This window comes from Oncorhynchus gorbuscha, linkage group LG22 (genome assembly GCF_021184085.1).
Source record: "Oncorhynchus gorbuscha isolate QuinsamMale2020 ecotype Even-year linkage group LG22, OgorEven_v1.0, whole genome shotgun sequence".
Classification (NCBI taxonomy): domain Eukaryota; kingdom Metazoa; phylum Chordata; class Actinopteri; order Salmoniformes; family Salmonidae; genus Oncorhynchus; species Oncorhynchus gorbuscha.
Genome location: NC_060194.1, coordinates 6,430,559 through 6,438,006, shown reverse-complemented (window position 1 = coordinate 6,438,006; position 7,448 = coordinate 6,430,559). Strand labels below are relative to the sequence as shown.

General features: G+C 44.0%; 1 pseudogene; it reads right to left on the bottom strand.

The window, feature by feature from the left end:
• Positions 1-990: 990 nt before the first annotated feature.
• LOC124010246 lies at positions 991-6,724 on the bottom strand (annotated as a pseudogene).
• Positions 6,725-7,448: the final 724 nt, after the last annotated feature.

Sequence of the window (7,448 nt, the reverse complement as noted above, 5' to 3'; positions counted from 1 at the left end):
CACACAGAAAAAGGAATTTATATTATCAGTGCCTAGTTGGTGCTTCGTGTGCTTATACAAGTGATGATTTGTGTGTCCTGTATTGAGGCAAAAACACCATTTTCTAAAAGAGTTTGAAGAGTTTTGCAAGAATTGTTTGTTTGTATAATGTTTTGCTGGTTTGGCGTAAGGTGTTCTGGTTAGTGTGTCGAGTTTTGAAAAAAAAAATGCCTGCAGTTTCAAAGATGGTGCCTAAGCAATCAGGGAAAAAACGGTAAAACCGGCGGCTGTTTTCGCAGCTCCTGCCATTAGACGCCCATTCAAGTTCCATTTTGAGGTGCTGTGAAACCAGATGGTTCGACAGAGAGAGAGAGAGAGCTGGCTAATGGATAGAGTTCATCTCTGTGTATGCTGGCGGGCAAGGGTGGAGGCATGCCTCCTTCTTTGGCGACGCCCGGGGGGCATAGGACGTCCCTCTACTCCTCTCTGAGGGCAAGGACAGTCGTTTTCAGACATGCCCGGTCTGAAAACAACCCCTTCCCCTTGTGGAGCAAGGAAACAATCAACTGGAACCATCACCATATTGTTTGCACCGTTTTGGTCACTATCTAGTCTCTTAAAGGAAAAATCCACTCAAAAACTCTCTTTTTGGTATTTATATAATTCGTCCACTGTTGATACAGCCACAAAATGCATCACCATGAAGATGTGGCAGGTGACACTTTGCATCTTGATAGTCCAATATCTTGAAAACTTGACTACTGACATGCAATACATTTTGGGACAGTAGCAACAGTGGACGAATGACAAAAATGCCAAAAGATAGTTGTTGAGTGAAGTTTTCCTTTAAGATCAGCAAACACAGGGTTTACAAGGGCAAATATTACTCAACAAGCATCTACTTGCTAAATAAGGTGCTTGCCGGAGAAAGATAGTGTGAAAAAGAGTGAACACGGCAGTTTAAAAAAGCAAACGCCTGTATGAAAATATACTTTGTCCAACCACTGGAACTCATCTTGGGTGCTTATTGAACATGAAAGGCAGGTATTCATCCACAGGCAGCATCTTGCAACGGGGCCCCCAGGAGGCTCTTGCCTCTCTGCGGGGAGAGGGTATAGATCAAGATCCAGTGGGAGCAAACAGGGCGTACCGGGTTACAGACCCCCTCCACCCAGCGCTTTGGCTGCTTCACCCCTAGCCGCTTATGCCCCACATACAGTGCATTCGGAGAGTATTCAGACTCCTCTGAATGTCCCTGAGTGGCCCAGCTAGAGCCCGGACTAGAACCCGATCGAACATCTCTGGAGAGACCTGAAAGTAGCTATGCAGTGACGCAACCCATCCAACTGACAAAGCTTGAGAGGATCTGAAGAGAAGAATGGGAGAAACTCGCCAAATACAGATGTGCCAAGCTTGTGTTTGTGGGGTCAAACCCAAGTAGGATCGAGGCTGTAATCGTTGCCAAAGGTGCTTTAACAAAGTACTGAGTAAAGGGTCTGAATACTTATGTTAATGAGATATTATGTTCTTTATTTTGTATAAATTTGCAACAATTTCTACAAAAAAAACAACGTTTTTTTGCTTTGTCATCATGGGGTATTGTGTGTAGATTGATGAGAAAACAATTATAATTTAATACATTTTAGAATAAGGCTGTAACGTTACAAAATGTGGAAAAAGGGAAGGGGCCAGAATACTTTCCGAATGCACTTTAGCTGAGGGAGAGAGGGAGACGCTTCAACCTAGTTCCATTTGTTTTATTAAGTATTCCTAGAAAAATAAATAAATACATTTTAGACTATTGAGACTATTGAGCTGCGCTGTCTGTTTATCTGGGTGTGTTCGCGTGTGTGTGTGCAGCCAATCAGCCCTCACATCAGATCCCAATCCAGTCCCTCTTGGTCCACATTCTCCATGATGGTCACCAGTCTGCTGCGAAACTGCTGCTCGGTCCGAACATCGTACTCCAGCACCAGCATATGCTGCAGTCCCTGTTTCAACATCTAGAGGGTGACATTCACCACAGGACGGCCACTGAGCCAGGGTTTGAATCTCCAAATGCTTTATACATTAAAACAATTTACATCGCCTTCTACACTATATATATACGAACGTATGTGGACACCCCTTCAAATGAGTGGATTGGGCTATTTCAGCCACACCCGTTGCTGACAGGTGTATAAAATCAAGCACACAGTTATGCAGTCTCCGCAGGCAAACATTGACAGTAGAATGGCCTTACTGAAGAGCTAAGTGACTTTCAACGTTGCACTGTCATAGGATCCCACCTTTCCAACAAGTCAGTTCATCAAATTTCTGCCCTGCTAGAGCTGCCCCAGTCAACTGTAAGTGCTGTTATTGTGAAGTGGAAGCGTCATGGAGCAACAACGGCTCAGCCACGAAGCGGTAGACCACAGAACGGGACCACTGAGTGCTGAAGTGCGTGGCGCGTAAAAATCGTCTGTCCTCGGTTGCGACACTCACTACCGAATTTCAAACTGCTTCTGGAAGCAACGTCAGTACAATAACTGTTTGTTGGGAGCTTCATGAAATGGGTTTCCATGGCCGAGCAGCCGCACACAAGCCTAAGATAACCATGCACAATGCCAAGCGTCTGCTGGTGGAAACATGTTCTCTGGAGTGATTAATCACGCTTCACGGATCTGAATTTGTCAGATGGCAGGAGAACACTACCTCCCCTAATGCATAGTGCCAACTGTAAAGTTTGGTGAAGGAGGAATAATGGTCTGGGGCTGTTTTTCATAGTTTGGGCTAGGCCTCTTAGTTCCAGTAAAGGAAATTCTTAATGCTACAGCATACAATTACATTCCAGACGATTCTGTGCTTCCAACTTTGTGACAACAGTTTGGGGAAGGCCCTTTCCTGTTTCAGTGTGACAATGCCCCCGTGCACAAAGTGAGGTCCATACAGAAATGGTTTGTCGAGATTAGTGTGGAAGAACTTGACTGGCCTGCACAGAGCCCTGACCTCAACCCCATCGGACACCTTTGGGATGAATTGGAAGGCCGACTGTGAGCCAGGCCTAATCGCCCAACATCAGTGCCCGACCTCACCAATGCACTTGTGGCTGAATGGAAGCAAGTTCCCGCAGCAATGTTCCAACATTTTGCGGAAAGCATTCCCAAAAGAATGGAGGCTGTTATAGCAGCAAAGGGGGGACCAACTCCATATTAATGCTCATGATTTTGTAATGAGATGTTTGGCGAGCAGGTGTCCACATACCTTTGGTCATGTATTGTGTCCTGTATCTTTCCATCTATCAAGTAACAAACTAGTTGTAGTAAAGTAGTTTGAGCAATGTTACAGATCCTTAACACAATCAATAAATGTAGCAGCTATCAATGTTTATTAGGATTTTTTATGCAATGTTTTGCAGGTGTATAGAATCGATTTGCATGTATAGACTAGATCTGCAACTGTTTCCAGATGTTGTAGTGACTGGGGAAGCAGCCGATTCAGGACACCCCCCCCCCCGAATACGAGTCTTTGTACTCAGGCAACATGTCTATGCCCATTGCCTGCAGCTTGGAGGTGTTCAGAGCTCTGAACAAAAGAGAAGAAAATAAAAGATTAGTAAACATCATTCCAAATGTTCAAACCCAGCCCAGATGCTTAGGTCTAGATTTACTTCAGGTTTGCACCTGTGCAGCATTGGCACCTGTTCTTTATCAGACAAAAGATCAAAGGAAGATTACGATATAGATAATAAATCTAAGTTTCACGGTCTTTATGAATCCATGCTTCACTAATTGGAGCAATAGTGGAGTGGAGTGAGGATTCAGTATGGATAGCAGGCCATTTCTTTTATTCCCTTCTGAAGTAACAGGTGCAGGCGTTACGTAATGTGCTTTTTTGGTTGTGGTGTCGTACTTGCCATCCACCACCACTGTTAGTGTAATATGGATGCCCAGAACGGAGAGGGTTGCCCAGCATTCGATCCCGCCGCACAAAGCGCCGCTTCGGATGAATCCGAAAGAAATAGAATGAAGGTGGGGAGAATAGACAGTCCCATCCTTTATCCCCTTTCTCATGATTCGTATGAAATGAATAACAGTGGATGACTAAAGACACAGTATACAGTGGATGCACTGTAAGGGCATTCTCAGAACCTCATCAAATACAATCTTTTCCAGGTTTAGGTGCATGGTGCATGTATTTGTAATGCTTCATGATCAACCTTTGAATGCTTGGCTATGAAATGTCAACTGACATTTACTCCTGAGGTACTGACCTGTTGCACCCTCTACAACCACTGTGATTATTATTCAACCTTGCTGGTCATATATGAACTTTTGAACATTATGAAGAACAATATAGCCATGCACTCTTATAATCACTACCCGGCACAGCCAGAAGAGGACTGGCCACCCCTCAGAGCCTGGTTCCTTTCTAGGTTTCTTGCTAGGCTCCTGCCTTTCTAGAGAGATTTCCCTAGCCACCGTGCTTCCACATCTGCATTGCTTGCTCTTTTGGGGTTTTAGGCTTTCTGTACAGCACTTTGTGACATCTGCTGATGTAAAAATGGCTTTAGAGAAATAAATTTGATTTGAATTTGATTTGACAATCGACCGGAGAAAAATATATGTATTAGACTCTTATTATAAAATAAAAGCAGATCACACTGTGTTGAGACATTGGTCATCTATGATTTCCATAGGAATTCCTCAGCCTCTCATTAATGACCATGTTGGGGATTTTCTCAAGAAAATGAAGGAGAGAAAGAGATAGCTAGTAAGCTATAACGGAGGAGTGGGCATTCTGACAAGGCTGTTAAAGTGAGGGGAGTCGTAACAGCTTCACAGGGACTGGTCTGTAGGCGTGGGGAAAGCACGAAAGGATGTAGAAGGCAAGCGTGGAGGGATATATTTAAAGATAGTGAGGGGGGTGTGTGTGTGAGAGAGAGAATATCCTATACTAAATCAGAATGCTCAGACCTTGCTCGAACGTTTGTGGAAATCATGCATTAATGTCATTCCAAGATTTGTGCAGAAATGTAAGAAAGGATTCGTCTCAATCAGAGCCTCAGTCATGGTGTGGCTAAATCTCTCCACCTCCTCCTAACCTTGCTGTTACTTCGGGGGCCGTGGCAGATACCCATAGTGCTCTCTGTTGCATATGTACATCTGCACGGAATCACAGGGTCATAATATAACCTAATACATTAGACACATACACGTTACATGTATTGCATGTTTGATTGAGTATGCCTGGTGTGGCAGATACTGTAGGTGGGGTTTGCACGTTTGGGACTATTCTGTTGTGTGTATTGCACCAGAAAGAAAGCAGGAAGAAATGCTATTTAAGCCCAGATCCCCCATTCAATATGCAGTAATGAACGGTGCATGTAAACACAATTCATTAAGACTCCATGTCTGACCTACCCGCCGCGCAGAGAAGGAGAAGACCATGATGCCATCCAGGGGAAAGGTGTAATGGTGGTGTGGCGGGTGCAAGGCCAGCGCCTGGGCGGAGACCACCAGGAAGGTAGAGTGCACCATGGGAACACCGAAGCAGCCCTGGTTCTTCCCGTTTCTGATGGGGATGTACTCTGGGGTGCACTTGTAGTAAGCCTGAGAGGGCAAGCAGAGACACAGTAGACTAAATTGAGCATTAAGAAGTGGCCCAAAGGCCAAATCAGGCCCCACTATGACATTTTATGTAGCCCTTGAAATTATTATTTTTTTTTAATATCCTCCCTGGTCATTTGCATATTTCAAGTCTTCAAATACAATGGTGGGCATTGAGCACACATGAAAGAACATGATGTAATACAATGAATCAAAAAGGAAACACATTTAATTTGCATTAATTGTATAAATTATCATGCGTGACAAACATTGTTGACGTTGAAAAAAGACACTCGCTAATTGAATTTAATACTGATGTCATAGATAGAAAACTGAATGCAAAATCACGCTGAAGTGGCAAACAAACCAGCAAAACTCAAATGAAACTGGGAAAGGACAGAAGAGCTCGCCATACGGTCACATAACACTGAGGGACAGTGCCAAGGGAGTGGTGGTGTGAAGCAAGATGGCAGAAGGCAAATCATGAAATTGGCTCCATCTGTTTTCCTGCCCTCTGACAATACCCTTACTCATCATAACACTAACAGAGCCAGACAAGACAGACAGACAAGTGCAATGCTTCAGATTGAATTAACATTCGGATGGCAACAAACCATAAAGTTGTCTTCCCGAGAAGGGGGCCAGCAGTGGGCCAATAAAAAGGCGGAGGTGTAGAAATGGTGCCATTGAGTGAAATGAATGAAGGGTGTACCTGTGGGGGTCATGCCACACCAGAGGTAGAGGGCGCTGAATGGACGTCGCAACTGTTGAATTCTCTGCCATCATCTCCATCTGCACCCGCAGGTTGGTCAGCAAGTTGTCAGTGTCCACAAACTGGGTGATGTAGAATTCATCTCAGTGGAAATATAGAACGTTCTGTCGTTCTGGGCTGGTTCAAAAGAAGTGAGGTGAACTCACATTTGGCTATTTGTGGTACTTTCGTCCAGTTACAGCTGTGAAAATGTGTTGTTACTCTTACAGTGAAGCCTAAATACTATGTCACTATATTTTGCCAAAATCTCAAAATTTAAGAGGTGCATGACATCCCACTGGGATGTTGATATCCCACTGGGTTGAGTTATGGGTGACCTCACCAGTATGTAATGAGCCCAAAGAGCCCTGGCTGATTTGAGAGCAGCCTGCTTTAGCTTCATCATGTGGATGAATCAAGAGTTAGGCACCAACCCATCCACATATGATCTATATGTATATATCCTGAATGTCCTGAATGACTGTGCTGTCATGACTTGTATTATTTAATCTTGATGCCCACTATTTAACCAGGTAGGCCAGTTGAGAACAAGTTCTCACTCACAACTGCGACCTGTCCAAGATAAAGCAAAGCAGTGCGACAAAAACAACAGCAACACAGAGTTAGAAATGGTATAAACAAACGTACAGTCAATAACACAATAGAAAAAGTCTATCTACAGTGTGTGCAAAGTAGTAAGATTAGGGAGGTAAGACAATAAATAGGCCATAGAGGTGAAATAATTACAATTTAGCATTAACACTGGAGTGATAGATGTGCAGATGATGATGTGCAAGTAGAGATACTGGGGTGCAAAATAGCAACAACAACAAAAGAGAACAGTATAGGGATGAGGTAGTTGGGTGAGCTATTTACAGATGGGCTGTGTACAGGTACAGTGATTGGTAAGCTGCTCTGAAAGCTGATGCTTAAAGTTAGAGAGGAAGATAATAGTCTCCAGCTTCGGCGACGAATATGTAGCAAGGGCCAGCCAACGAGAGCATACAGGTCACAGTGGTAGGTAGTATATGGGGCTTTGGTGACAAAACGGATGGCACTGTGGTAGACTATATCCAATTTGCTGAGTAGAGTGTTGGAGGCTATTTTGTAAATGACATCGCCAAAGTCAA